Source organism: Suricata suricatta, chromosome 11 (assembly GCF_006229205.1).
Source record: "Suricata suricatta isolate VVHF042 chromosome 11, meerkat_22Aug2017_6uvM2_HiC, whole genome shotgun sequence".
In the NCBI taxonomy this organism is placed as follows: Eukaryota; Metazoa; Chordata; class Mammalia; order Carnivora; family Herpestidae; genus Suricata; species Suricata suricatta.
The window spans coordinates 18,047,189-18,061,461 of NC_043710.1; the positions used below are offsets into that span (position 1 = coordinate 18,047,189).

Sequence of the window (14,273 nt, forward strand, 5' to 3'; positions counted from 1 at the left end):
GAGGAGCACGTCTCTAACCCCAAGAGCTCTGGGGGGTGGGGGTCTCACTGCTGGGACTCAGCCTAAGCAGCTCTGCCCAGCAGAGAAGGGAAGGGCAGGGCTCTGGGCTTTTTCCTTCAGTCCTTCCCCTCCCCTACCTCGTCCCTTGTGTATCTGTCCCTATTTCTGCCCATGGCTTCCTCTGAGCCTTGCTCTGGGCCTTGTCTCTCCCTGTGTCCAAGACCAGCTCTCAAGTCTCCTCCTCACGCCGCCTTAGAGCCTCTGATGTCCGGAATGCCCAAGACAATCTCACCAGCACACATGTCCCGGGCTCAGCGAGGAGCGGCCTGGGGAACCCATTTCCACAGTCAGCTGCAGGCATCAAGGCCTCCGAAGTTGGGATGAAGGGCTGTACCTCCCACATGGCAGGTTAGAGCCCAAGCCCCAGGTTCCCAGGCAGGGTGGCGGCCATTCACGCAGCCCAGACACCTGCCAGCCCGGGCACAGCCTGTTACAGCTCTGTTCCCAGGGACAGAGAGCCTTGGGCCTGGGCAGAGTCGCCGAGCGTGGCTGTGGGTCTCTGCACTTCCAGGGACCTTCTGGCTTCAGAGGTGCTTGGCATGTAGGCAGAGGGAGACTGGTGGGGGGTGTTCTTGGGTGGGACAGGGGAGAAGTAAGGATAGAGGGACAGAGAATGACAGGCAGAGAGGGATGGAGACAGACCCCAGGAGAAGGGGGCCTCTGGTGACTCCAGCCCTCCCTGGTCGGCACAGAGAGCCTAAAGGCACTACCCACCCAGGAATGAAGGCCCTGCTGACCCAAGCAGGGTCCCACCCCAGGAGCCAGCCCAGCTCTGCCTCCCTGCTACTCACTCCCCACCTTCTCCTCCAGCTAATAGCCCGCCTCCCCTGTGGCCTCCCTGAGAGACTGGGGCCCTCCAGCTCTTACCCACCAGCCATCGACAATGGCCTCTCCCCTGCCCAGAACATTCTCCTCAGCCTTGGCCTCCCCCAGATTCTGGGAGCACCAGGCAGAGATGGCCCGAAACTGCCCCCTGTGAGCTCCCCTTTTGAGCAGGCTGGGTCTGTGTCACCAGAAGGGGTACCGGAGGCACTCACAGAGCCCTAAGATTGCTGAAGCAGGCCAAAGACTTGACCTCAGCCAGCAGCGGCTAAACCAAAATGAGCACTCAGGTCCCAAACAGACCCACGGAGTTCCCTAACTTGAGCCCTCAGGGCCCTGGGGAAAGGGAAGAAGAAAGGAAAGAGCTCAACTTGGGTAGTTTCCCTATCTGTGCCCTTGGGTAGGCCCTATGCTCCCGGGTCTCCTGGGACAGGAATCTGGGACCCTTCACCCTGAAGACCTAGGTAGGTCTCTACCACCTCCATGTCCTCTCCACGGGGCTCCCCCACCCCTGGTGGGCGTGTCTCTGCAAGACAAAATGTGGCCAAGAATGTGAGAATGGCGCTGCGGGGGGTGGGAGGTCATGAGTCCCAGCAGCGGGTCTTGGCAAGCCCCCTTCCTTTGCCAGGATAGTCACAGTTCACTCCTACCTTCCAGGGAGGTGAGGGACTTGAGGAAGAAAAATGCGCTTTCTTGCACAATAAAGGGAAGCATGTGATTATTATCACTGTGAGAAGGTCCTGCATGCAGACAGATCTGGGAAGGAAAGGTGTGTGGCACTCTAGGAGGGATCTGAGTCCCCAGAGGGCCCCAGGGGCCAGGCTTGGCATTCCAAGAGCTGTGAGCGTGGGCATCTGCGGGGACACCACCTCGGCCTCAGTCAGTTGGGCAGGGCCTCAGGCCCGGCTCTCCAGACGCATTGCTACTGCTCCCTGGACAACCTAGGGCACCAGGCTCTGAGCCAAGAACCCAACGGCCTGGTGAGCCTCCAGGTGTCCGAGCAAGAGGGACCTGTTTATGCTGCACCAAGAAAAGACACGTAAATGAACGGTGCCAGGCTGGACTCCAGGCTCCCGAGGGGCAGCACCTGGGCTTTGGGTCACCTGCAGCTTCACCCCTACCCTAGCAGGCAGGCCCCGGTGTGATCCCGAGAACATAGAAGGTCGGAGGCTCCCTCTTCTCTAGATTTCCTGATCAACAGGCTCAAGGAGGTACTATGTTCCTGGGCCCCAACTTAGAACTGGCAGAGCCTGATTAAACCCATTTATGTTTAGGGGTGCCTGGGTGGCTCAGTCAGTTAAACGCCTGACTTGAGCTCAGGTCAAGTTCTCAGGTTTGTGAGTTCGAGGCCCATGTCGGGCTCTGTGCTGATGGCTCAGAGCCTGGAGCCTGCTTCGGATTCTGTGTCTCCCTCTCTCTCTGTCCCTCCCCCACTCATGCTCTGTCACTCAAAAATAAACGTTAAAATGTAAAAAAAAAACAAAAAAAAACCCCACATTTATGTTTGCAGCTGATTCTGTCCCTATGCCCAATCCCTCCCCTGTTATCAGCCCAAAACATCCCCTAGCTAGAGCAGATACGGCGCAGGCCTTAGACCAAGGCCCACCCAGACATCGGCGCTAGGTGGGTGGAGGCAGAATGAAGGCGAGCTGATGCGGGGGAGGGGAGGAAGAGGCATTTCCTGCGTGCCTCAAACCCACCAGACGTCAGCGGTAGGTGTTTTGCACCCTTTATCTTGTGCAAACCTCACAAGCGTCAGTGAGAAAAGTAGCTTTATTTTTAAGAGAAGGGAGCCAGAGGTCAGGGAAGATAGGGTCTTTGCTCAAGGTCACAAAGGGTGAGGGCCACAGGTCTGAGGCCCACCCAGACCAGGCACCCTGAGCCCTGCCAGCCTGGTGGGCCCGTCAGGAGCTCAGACCTACAGCAGCCATGGCTCCTGGTCTCATGGCCTCGGTGGGGAGGTAACCACCCCAGCTAATTGGCTCACCTACCGGGCAGAACCCCAGACAGCCGAGTTGGCTTGGCCAGAGTTCATGGTTGGCCCCAGAGAGGCAGGTGGCTGGAGCCGGGCCTAGAGGAAGGAGGAAGACTTGAACCTGAGGATAATGGATTTGGACAGAACTTCAGGGCCCCGGCACCATGGTCTGGGAGTCTAGAAAATTCTGTACTGTGTAGGAGTACAGGAGAGCAGGCATAATCCCCAGGGGAAGCCAGGAGCTGAGGTAGGAGGACAGCTGGGCTAGACCCCACCTCCCTCCATCACCAGGAGACCCAAATGCCCAGGCAGGAGGTGGTAGCAGGGGCAGTCTGGAGCACCATCTTCCCTCCACAGGCTCCTGGCCCAGAGCAAGGACCCCAGTCCGACCCTTTCCTGGAGCCGCTCGCGCCCATGAGCCACCGGAGGCAGCTCGGGGTGATGGGCCGGGCTCAGGATGGGGAGCAAGGCCACCCGGGCTCAAGTCCTCGTGCCAGCGCCTCCGTGGCTGCAGGATCCCGGCCTCTCACTCACAGCCTGTCATTATCTGTAAAATGGGCTCAGAAATAATACCCTCCCTGCCTACTTCACAGAGTGTTGGGAGGTTTGCAGAAATACGTGAGAAAATGTCCACTGCTAAAAGCTATAAAGTGTAAGGTATCATTAGCAGAAACGAGAACACCCTGAGGAGGGGAGCGGCTTCCCCAGGGTCACACAGCCAGACGGCAGCACAAAGCGCCATTTAAACTGGGTCTCCCGATGGCCAGGCCAGGGCCCTCCCAGGGCAAGACTCTGAATCCCAGGGCAGCCGTGCCCCTTGGGCCGACCCTCTTTGCATGACTCATGGGTAGAACATAGGCAGCCCCCCAGCTCCATTGGTCCAGGACCCACCACCACTCTAGACGAGGGGGTCTAGCCTTGGCATTTGAGATCGAAAGGCCAGCTCTGTGCCTTTCAGCTGTGACTTTGGCCGAGTCGCTACAGCTCTGGGCCCCTCCACGTCCTCATCTGTAAAATGGGGGCTGGCGGGAGGGTGACTGACACACGGCTACACAGTCAGGGCAGGACCCGGCACATATTAGATGCTCGAAGGATAAGGGCTGTCTCCTCATCCTCTGCTGCACCTGCCAGGCAGCGGCTTCCCAGAAAAATGCCCATAACAATAACTGGGAACATAAACTGGCTGCAGAACACTAGATCTTAGAAGATTGTGTTACTGAATGGCTAGTGGGTGGGGGGCGGGGGGGGGGGTGACAAAAAGTAGAGCAAGACCCCGGCTCAGAGGCAGTGCGGGGGAACCTGCCCTCTAAGCCCCCTCACCTGGGGTCCCCTGGGGTAGGCATAGTGTTTAGAGAAGTCACTTCTTCCTCTGCACCAGACCCATAGGATGGAAGCCCAGGGTGCATGGTACTGTGTGGGGGGTGGGAGGGGTGTCGCACAGGAGCAGGGAGAGGTGACAAGGACTGGGTTCCTGCATGAATGCTCCTGCTGGCTTTCAGGGCATCCTTGGACGTATTAGGTTGCCTGTCAGAGCCTCAATTTTCCTTCCTGTAAAATGGGGATGGTGATAAACATCTTATCATCCTGCACATAAATATATAATAGCACGTCCTAGAAAAGGTGCCTAAGGTGGAGGTGGGGGGGGGGGCGGGGAATGGGAGTTCAGGCCTCACATAAGCCTTTTACTAAGCAGGACGTGGTTCCTACTGTCAGCAGGACCAGGAGCTGAGACCACACAGCCTCCCTGCCCCCTCCCACTACTCCCTGGATTCTCAAACTGTAGTTCCCAGACCAGCAGCAACAGCATTCCCCAGCAACATATTAGCAATGCAACGTTCCCAGGCTGCAACTCAGACCAACGGCATCAGAAACCCATTGAGGGTGTGATCTGTGCCTTAACAGACCCTCCAGGAGGGTCTGCCACGCGTCAGAGTCTGAGGGCCACCGCAGCCCTCCCTGACCCAGCTCCTACTCCAGACGAGCGTCCTCCCACAGACTCCTCCTCCCATTCCCTGGCTCCCAGAAGGCTGCTGGCAAGGAAGGAGTCACCATGGAGAAAGGTCATTAAATAGTAAAGAGATCTCATAATTAGTTAATGACACCACAGGCTCCTGGAAAGGAGACAGGAAGAGGGTCAAAAGTCAGACAATGATTGAGGAGGAAAAGCTCCTCCATATTTTTCTCTGTCTTAAACACACACACACACAGACACACACACACACACACCCAAGCACTGGTCTCCTTCCTTCTATGCACTTTCCACCTAGCACTCAATGGACACAGTGCCCTCTCTCTCCAGGTGCTGGAGCTAAGTTGAGGGGGTACATTCTGTGGGCGTTGGGGAAAGGGTTTATGGTCCTCAGACCGTGAGTTTAAAAACCTCTAGGAATTCACTCCATGTAGAGCATTAGATTTGAGCATACAACGTATGTACGGACACAGTGGTCACCGTAGCAATGTGGAAGCTAATGAAAATTTCAAAATGGCCTAAATGTGCAACAGCGGGAGAAGGCTTAACTGGGTCATGGCGGGTCCACGTGGTTGATACTACGAAGCTGGGAAACAGGCTGTGGAAGAATATTGAATAACATGGAAAAATCCTCCCTCTACAACGTTAACCAACGCGGCAGCACAGGGCGTGGGTCATGCGATGTAATCCCCATTGCGTGTGTGTGTGAACACTCACCTGCTCACAGTACTTCCTTCTGAGTTGTTAGTGCCTCCTTTGCATCTATTCCTTAACCTCCAAATTTTTCCACAAAATAAATATTTCTTCAATGGTTACAAAGTGTGTGTGTGTGTGTGCATGTGCGTGTGTGCCTGCACACCACTGGTTCAGATGATGTTTTTTAAACAGTTGGCGGCCCCTGTCACAAGGGGGACTTGGTCTCCCCTAGGAATCGCCCACATTCCATGCGGATATCATCCCAATGAGCATGATCGGGACCGCGAGTGCCATCTAAGGGAGGATGGGTGTTTGTTCAAACTGTATACTGTATGTTTTCAGAGTCAGGTCTGTGCAGACAGGAAAGAGAGTGGGCTCTCCAAGCCCTGAGGTATGCAAGCAAAGGCTGGATGCTGTCCGGTAGACTGGCTCAGTGAACCGCAGATGCTCAAAAGACCACAATCCCACTAGTGTAGACACAGACCCTAACATTGCCCTCCACTCTAAGCCAGGAATGCTCAGGTCAAAGCTGGGCTCAGACAGTCCAATGGAGGGCTAAGCACAACTCCCTTACATCAGATCAGAGATCTCCATGTCTGGAGAGGAGGCCCCTGTCATTTCTCAGTAGGAGTGGCGGGCGCAGCCTTCATTCGTCATAACCACCTTCATCAGTCTCTGGCTTTTATTGAGGGTGCATTCTGCACTGGGCCCACTGCTAACCATTTCACCCATATCCATGACCTCCTCTAATCCTCCCATGGGCAAGCCATGGCAGACGTACCGCTATCATCGCCCAGCTCATGAATAAGGAGAACACTGATCTGAGCAGTTGAGAAACTTGCCCAAAGGTGCGCAGATGGTGGGAAGAGGAGCTGGCCCGTACCTAAGCCCCCTACTTGCAGCTCGTCCCCAAGGGATTTGATGCCCACAGTTTGAAAAACAAACTATACAGTCTCCAGGCAAGAGAGGGGCCTGATGCTCAACTGTGCCAGGAGCAGGGGTGGGGCAGGAGAGCCTCTAAACACCCAGCCCAAGTAGACGACACACCCTCCCGGCCCCAGCTGCTCCTCTGCTAGGTGTTCAAGAGAGGTCAGGGCGATGGGTTGTCTGTGTGAAACCACATGGACCCAAGGACTAGCCACTCACTCACGTATGCAAGGACCTCAGACAAATCACTGAGTTTCAATTTTCTCTAAACACCTGGGCATCTCATCAGGTCCCATGCAAAAGCATTCTAGTAAGTCATCTCTCCTAAAACAGTGGGAAGCACTTTCAGACTGTTGAATTATTCATTATTATCATTATTATTTGCATGACAAATGAACATTTATGGAGTGCTTACTGAATACCCAGCATCATCCGAAGAGCCTTCGGCTTCTCAGGGGAATGCATATTCCCCTCTACTTGTTTCTCTGTGGAGGAACCTCTAGTAGGAGAATACCTCTGGTCTTGCTCCGCCCCCTCCTTCACTTCCAGTACCCCCACAGTGGCTTCTGTGGTCGGCTCATGCAGGAGACACACTGGGCATGCTCCGTGGGGCCCCGCCTCCCCCAGAGCCAGGCTGCCTGCATGCAGCCTTCCTTAGGGGCTGCCCTCTGCCGCTGCCACCTGCCCCTGGCAGGGAGGCTGGCCCCTGCCCAGCGCGGCCTGTGACCGGACAGGTAACTGCCAGTCCAAGGGCACACGGTTTGCAGGCCCTCTGGGCCCCGGTTCTACAGCCACGGTCTCTGCCAGCCATCTCAGGAATGACGCTTCCGTTTGGAGCTCCGTCTTTGTCATCTGCTTTCATTTGGTTCCAAACTCAGAAGAGGGGTTCTTTCTAAAACCTCAACATGTGTTAAACTCCTTTAATCCTCACAGCACCGCCCCGAATTAGATATTACGACTCTCATCCCTCGTTTACACGTGAAGACATTAAGCCCTCTCCTGTCGACTGTCGGAAAGCTTTCTAAACAGGCGTCACTCAGTGTGTGGCACCCATGATGGAATTTGGAGGACGCTCCCATCCGTAGCTGACTCTTGTCTCCTCGGCTCTGGGACCCCCCACATATTCCATCTGTCTTCTGAGGCCTGACAAATTGACACTCACTTCAAACCAAACCCATCCCCTTTGGGAAAAATATATCTATACATTTATATATATAGATTTACCTATAGATCTATCCATAGGTAGATCCCCGTGGTCGGGCATAGACAACACACCTCTCTGACCTATCTACATATAGATCTATATCTATATCTATCATTAACAAAGACCTGAATATGATCCCAAGTTCAACTAATACATTTTTATTTTAACTGTGTATAGCAAGTTCTTTGATAGCTTTATTGTATAAGTGTGTTGCCTCCTTCTTGAGCATAAAAGTATGGAGATCACTGCAGAAGATTCAGAAAATGGGGGAAAGTAAAAAAAAAATAAAATGAAAATAAAGGTCTGTGATCTAATCCATATAATCCCATTGTTACGTGAGTATTCAAATGTACTTATTGGTCCACTTTTCAGCCTTGAGTATCGTTGGGGGTGGGGGTAGCTCGGCCATTCCGGGTGGGCAGCGCCTGCATGATGGCCCCAGGGTCCGCCCACCTCAGTGGCTGTCTATCTGGGTGCTGAATGGGCTGGGCCCCTGGAGTCCTCTTTCTGAATAAACCCCTGCAACTGACCACTGTGACACAGCACAAGCCTCGCGTGCAAAAGCCAAATGTGGCCAGTACAGGATAATAGTGAACAGTGAACCACATGACAGGCTGTAACTTGCCCAGTGACACATGGCAGGTAAAGGACGGGCTGGGATCAGAACCCAGGTCTCCTGATCCCCAGACTCAGGCTATTCACCAAGCTTTCCTGTACCCCAAAGACTGAAATCCTGCTTCCTATTAAAATAGCAGCACTACCCAAACCAGCTGACATACACACATACACACACACACACACACACACACACACACCACTTATGATGTACCAGGCACACATCACAAGTGCTTCACATACGTTAACTCAGATCGTTCTCAACACCCCTAGGAAGTGAGTACTATTATGATCTCCATTTTAGATGCTTAAACTGACGCAAAGAGACTAAGACACTTGTCCAAGGTCACGGCCAGCAGGTAAATGGCAGGGCCAGGAATCATCCTAAGGCCCTCTGGTCTTTGACATTGCTTATGGTTCCTTCCCACCTTGGGCCAAGCCCAGCTGGACCCCAGGCAGGCTTCTGGAGCACTTGCTGCCTGAAGAAGTAGAAAACCTACCCTGGACAAGGTCACTGTGCAACTTCACAGAGAAGCTGGAATCCGAACCTAGCCTCCCTAACACCCAGACTTCAACGTTCTGTCTACCTTCCTGCAATGGCCCTATAAGCCTAGGTCCAGAAGAGAAAACTTCCATCTTGGATCACCCCTCAACACAGTCAAGGAAAGTCAGGAGCAGGACCCAAAGAAGACTCAGAGGCCCCCAGTGTGGGGAAAGAAGCCAGAGGGGAGAGTGAGGGGCCTCCCAGAGGGCCCCTTCTCCTCCCCCCTGCCCTGAGTCCGTGCCTACAGAGGGAAGCAGCACCTTGCCCCAAATAACTGCTGACTTGAAGGCACCTTTTCTGGCTGAGTCAGGGTTCACTAAGGGCCAACGTGGCCCCTTGACCACTGCAGCTGGAGGAAGTCAAATTGTTCCCCTCTCTGGAGGGGAAAGGCCAGGCCTCACAAGGGAAGCTGGAGCCCTGACTGAAGCAAGCCCATGCCAGCCAAGCCGCTCTCACCTCCCTGGACCCAGGCCCTGGGAGCAGGGGGGCCAGGCCTGAAGGACAAGGTGCGGGCATCCAAACCCTGCTTCCTGGCTCCACCTTGCCAAGCAGCCACCAAGGATCTGGCACTGACCTGGGTCCCACTGGGACACCCAAAGGAGAATCACTTACTTATTCATTCAACCATCACTTCTTGAGAGCCTGCTGTGTGCCAGGAGTCAAGGAGACAGAGATGGACAGGGCAGTCTCCTCCCGGAGGGCTCACAGAGCCACACCATATGCCACCAAACAGCCACGAAGAGGAAAGTGTTCAGTGTAGACAAGCATGGGGGGCGCTGTGTAGGGAAAGGAAGGGTTTGGAGAAAATCCACCATCCATCTTCAGACCTATTTACCCTCAGAAAGCTTAGAGTCACTGGGGAGACACATGTGCTGGGGAATGTGCTGGGGAATGCATTGCTTCGTTTGAGCCCCACGGCATGCTATGAGGTCATCACCGCCACCCAATTCACAGATTCAGAAACTGAGGCGCAGAAAGGGTCACGAAGCCAGCAAGGGGCAGAGCCGGGACTGTAGCTCCCAAGTCCAGCTTTTTGCCACTGTGCTCTACCCTCTCCCTAATCTGCAGACAGGCAGGCACCAGGCACGGCCACTTCAGGTGGGGGAAGCAAGGGAGGTGGGCCCAACTCTCGCATGTGTGCCAGGAGTCTCCCAGGTCCACTCCATGCTAAGACTGTGTGTGCGTGCGTGTGCGTATGTGTGCTCACATGTGCCCTGCTTTACAAACACAGACCCCAGGCTCCAGGACTTCCTAAAAGCCAAGTAAAGAACAGGTTTCTAGTGCAGCAGGGAAGGAAGCCCAGAGAGGAGAAAGAACTTATCTGAGGTCACACAGCCCATACATACACCGAGGGGCTGGAACTAAATCTAAGAACCAGATTCCTGGCCTCTTCCCTCCCTCAGCTGCTTCTCCGCGTCAGCACAGAGTGAATCAGCTGCTGACAGCAAGCCCATAGCGTAGGGGGAACCCCAGGGGTGAGTCAGGAACCCGCCAGCCCCCAGACAGCAACTGGGTCTGTTACAGGGGCCCTGAGCCCGAGGTTGGCCTGCTCACAGGCAGCATCAGGGGATGAGGGGAGGAGGGAAACCACGCATACCACGCTGCAGGCTGTGTTTACCTCTGGGCTTCCCTCCTGCCTCCTCAGATCCAGGCTTAGAGCAGGGGAAGCTGGTGGGCAGGGAGGTTCCTGCTGAGATTAAACAGGCCCCCCCCAGCTCTGGCCCCATCCTGTCCCACATAGGGCCCTCCCCCTGCCCCCTCTTCCCTCCCACCTTTCACAAAGCCAACTCCTGACTGTTTGATGCTCTTGATTAAGTCATAACCGCCCCCTCTGAGCTTCCCATGGGGGTGGCGGAAGTGGGTCTAACGGTTTGGAGCAAGAGGTCAAGGCCAAGCCCAAACCATGGGGGTGCCAGCTGGTCCCAGAGGCTCCAAACCCAAAAGATGGCTCAGGGTTTGGGTCTGGTCCTCAGGGGGAGTGGGGCTGGGGAAGAATGAGAGGGAGGGGGAGCGGCTTTCAGGAAGTCTGAAACTTTGAGAGAGGGGACTGGCCCATGTTGCGGAAACTTCACAAGAGTTGACCAAAATTCATTCTCCCCCCACACACACATGGGAAATTTGGGTCCCCATTGGCTAATCTCTCACCGCAGCGCCCCCTGGGCTGCACCTAGGAGGGAGAGGGCCCCCGGCTCTTCTTCCCCTCTGCCTTGCTCTCACACCCACTGCTGCTGGGTGCCAGCTCCTACCGTTTGGCCCAGATGCCTCTTGGCAAGCACAGGGCCCCCAGGGCGGCTCCCTGCCTGTCACACGATAGCGTGTTATCACCATCCCCAGCACCGCTGAGCCCCTGCTATGCACCAGGGTCTAGGCTCAATGGGGAAACAGAAAACAAATCAGGACATACACAGGGACCCTTTCTCCTCTCCACATGTCACCCTGACTCCCAGGTCCTTCTCAATCACCACAGCCATCAGATCATTCTCCCTTGACTACTGGGGTCCCTCACCCCAGCACATGAAGCAAGATTGCCTTTCCTAAAGAGCCCCTCTGATTCTGTCACTCCCTGGCTCAAAAACCTTCAATGGCTCTCACATTCTACACATCTCACCCAAACATTTCACCTTAGCATTGAAGGCCTTCCATGAGTTGACCCAGACTACTATTCCCTGTGTGATTCCAACTCTTCAGCCAGAATGACCAACCTAGCATTTCTTGAACACGTTGGCCTCCTAGACTTTGCCAAGGTATCTTCCTCTGCCCAAAACTCCCACGGTAGCTGCTGAAACTTTCCCAATCCTTTAGACCCACCCCAAACCCCACCTCCTCCATGAAAGTTCCCAGTAACACTTTCTTCATTTATCTCCTATCAGTCACTGGTGTCCCTTTCCAGACAGTAAACAACTAAGGATGGGGGCAATGTGTCATTCTTCGTCATTCGTCATGTGAGCTGAAGGGCTGGTGGGGAAGACATCCCAGGATTTGCTTACTAAGTCCTGTATGAGATGAACATCTTCTTCCAACATGGGCCCCACCCACCGACCTCTTCCTCCCCACCACCCTTCACTCGAATCTTATGCCATTCACATGCTTGGACAGGGGAGTCTGTGACCCCAAGGTGATCCAAACCCAACCAGGACTTGGGAGCCCAGGAGGAAAGTGTTGCTCTAGTGTCAGCAACTCCAGGAAGCCCCTTGCCCTCTGCCCTGGTTCCTTCAGTGTTTCACTGCTTCCAAGCACCCTCCCCTCCCACAGACACATACACTGTCTCCTCCATACAGTGCAGCCTGCAGTCAGACTCTGTCCCATGCTACTTTCTAGCAGGTTCCAAAGTACAACAGGGCTCATCTCCCCAGGACATTCAGGGAGTCGACACACAGTGCCCCCAGTCTCCTTCAGTGCCTTGCCTTGATCAAACAGGTAATGGGGCGCCTGGGTGGTTCAGTCGGTTAAGCATCTGACTCTTTGATTTTGGTCATGATCTTGAGGATTCTGAGTTCGAGCCCTGCATGGGGCTCAGCCTATCAGTGCAGAGCCTGCTGGGGTTTCTCCCTCTCTGCTCCTCCCCTGCTCGCTCGCTCTCAAAAGAATAAACCTTAAGAAAAATCTTTAAAAAACAACAACAGGTAACACACTAACCCTCACCCTCACCCCGGGCCAAGTGTGCAATGGAACAGCTGGATTCCAAACACTAGAGCCGTACAGACTCATGAAATCTCATCTGGCCCCAAGCCCTGGGTGTGAGTTATCTTCCTCAGTAGGAGCATGGTGGGGGTGGGGGAGCCCTCACTGTCAGCGACTCAAAATGAGGGCAGAGCCCAGGTCTGGCCTCTGTATCTCCTAGCTCCATCTAATATATAGTAGGTGCTCAGTAAACATTTTGGGGTTCATTGAATTGGACAACCTCAAGCACTATTACAGAAAACTCAGCCACTCTTTGGTTCAGAGGACACACTCCCCAAACCTGAAATGAACAAAGTGAGGCAGATGGCAGGTGGCAATTTCTGGCTCTCACAAGGTCAGGAGGGGTTGTAACCAGGATCCGGCCCTCCAAAAACAGGCTCATTCCTAGGCAGGAAGCCAGCCCATCACCTGCCCATCTGCATCAGGGCAGCTGTCATATAGGGAGCCCTCACTGGGTGCCTGGTGCCTTGCTAAACACTGTGTACACGTTATTCTATTTAGCTTTTGCTGCTGCCGTTGGGTACTGTCATGACTCAAATTGTACAGATGAAGAAACTAGAGGGGAGTGGAATCCTGGCCGGTTTGGTCCCAGAGCCTAAGATCTTGACCACTGAACTAGACTGCCCAGCTACCATGGCCCTGGCACTGACCATCTACTACCACCAGGAACACAGAGCCCCAGCCCAAGAACTAATCCCGAACATGCGGCAAGAGCCCTGGACTTGACTCTGGGCCCAGAGCGTGGTGGGGTTTTCCCTTCTGTTCCCCATTCACTCCACTAAGAACTTGCCCCCTGGTTTCCAACCAGGGCCTCCCTGGCCAGCTCACCTGGAAATGCCCCAGGAAGGCGACAGAAGCCCTGCTGAGGTTGGGGTCTGAAGCTTCTTGGGCTCTCAGTGTTGGGGGAAAGCAGAGACTGACATGTCCCCAATTTAGGCTGCTTCCCAGGGCTTGTGGGTTCAAGGGCTATGCGAAGAACCTTTGTGGTCTTTAAAGTAATTCGCCTAAGGCTCCTGAAGAGTTCACTTGGCTCAGGGCTACTCAGCAGGGGGAGAAAGTGCAGTTGGGCAGCACGCTGTGAATACCCTTCGCTGAACCGCGGTCCACCCTCACCTGCCAGCGCTCAACTTCCAAGGTTTTGTAAGCAATGGCAACGGGAGCAGGAAGTTCAACAGGAGCACCTGGTTCAACCTTCTCCGTTTACGGAACCCGAGAAGTCCAGACCGGGGTGTGGGGTCGAGCCCCGGGGCCGCACTGCGGGTACGTGGCGGAGCCAGAGAACTGGGGGTCAGGACTCGGGGGGACTTAGGCTCCTTTACACCCAGCAGCTGCCTCCGTAGCCCTATCTGTCACTTGTTGAGAGACAGCTGCCCGAGCGGGCTCTGAAGTGAAAATAAAAACTAACTTTGCTACTGTTAGTCCGGCCGGCCTTCCCCCTTCCCCTTCTCACCTGATGGCTTTGCTTTCTGCTCGGCGCCGCGCCGCAAGCCGCAAGACCGTCGCCGTCTGACTGCGCAGCCCTGGGCTCAGTCGCTCTGCAGTCCCCCTCCCGGTGGCCGTCGGGGAAACACGGCTGCTGGGCCAGGCCCCGCCCCCCGGAGGACAGGCCCCGGGCACGCCCCCTGCCCTGCTCCTCAGCCCTGCGGGAATGTTGTCGGCCTCCGGCCAGATCCGGCTCCGCCCACCAGGCCTCTGGTGAAGCCTGCCAGCCCCGCCCTGCGGGGGGGTGGGCCCGTCCTTTGCCCCGCCCCGCCCCGTTATGGCCTTTCAGATTCAGCCC

At 55.1% G+C, this 14,273-nt stretch overlaps 1 protein-coding gene across 4 annotated transcripts in view; it reads right to left on the reverse strand.

Moving 5' to 3' along the window:
- The window catches only part of CD82 (CD82 molecule), a 47,047-nt gene extending 32,980 nt beyond the window's left edge, over positions 1 to 14,067 (reverse strand). For 3 of the 4 annotated variants that reach the window (XM_029956360.1, XM_029956358.1, XM_029956357.1), the window contains exon 1: positions 13,944 to 14,067. The gene's annotated coding sequence lies outside the window, so the exon portion shown is untranslated. Of the gene's footprint in view, positions 1 to 9,424; positions 9,589 to 13,943 lie in introns of all 4 variants that reach the window. The other variant, XM_029956359.1, reaches the window with a different exon arrangement.
- Positions 14,068 to 14,273: the final 206 nt, after the last annotated feature.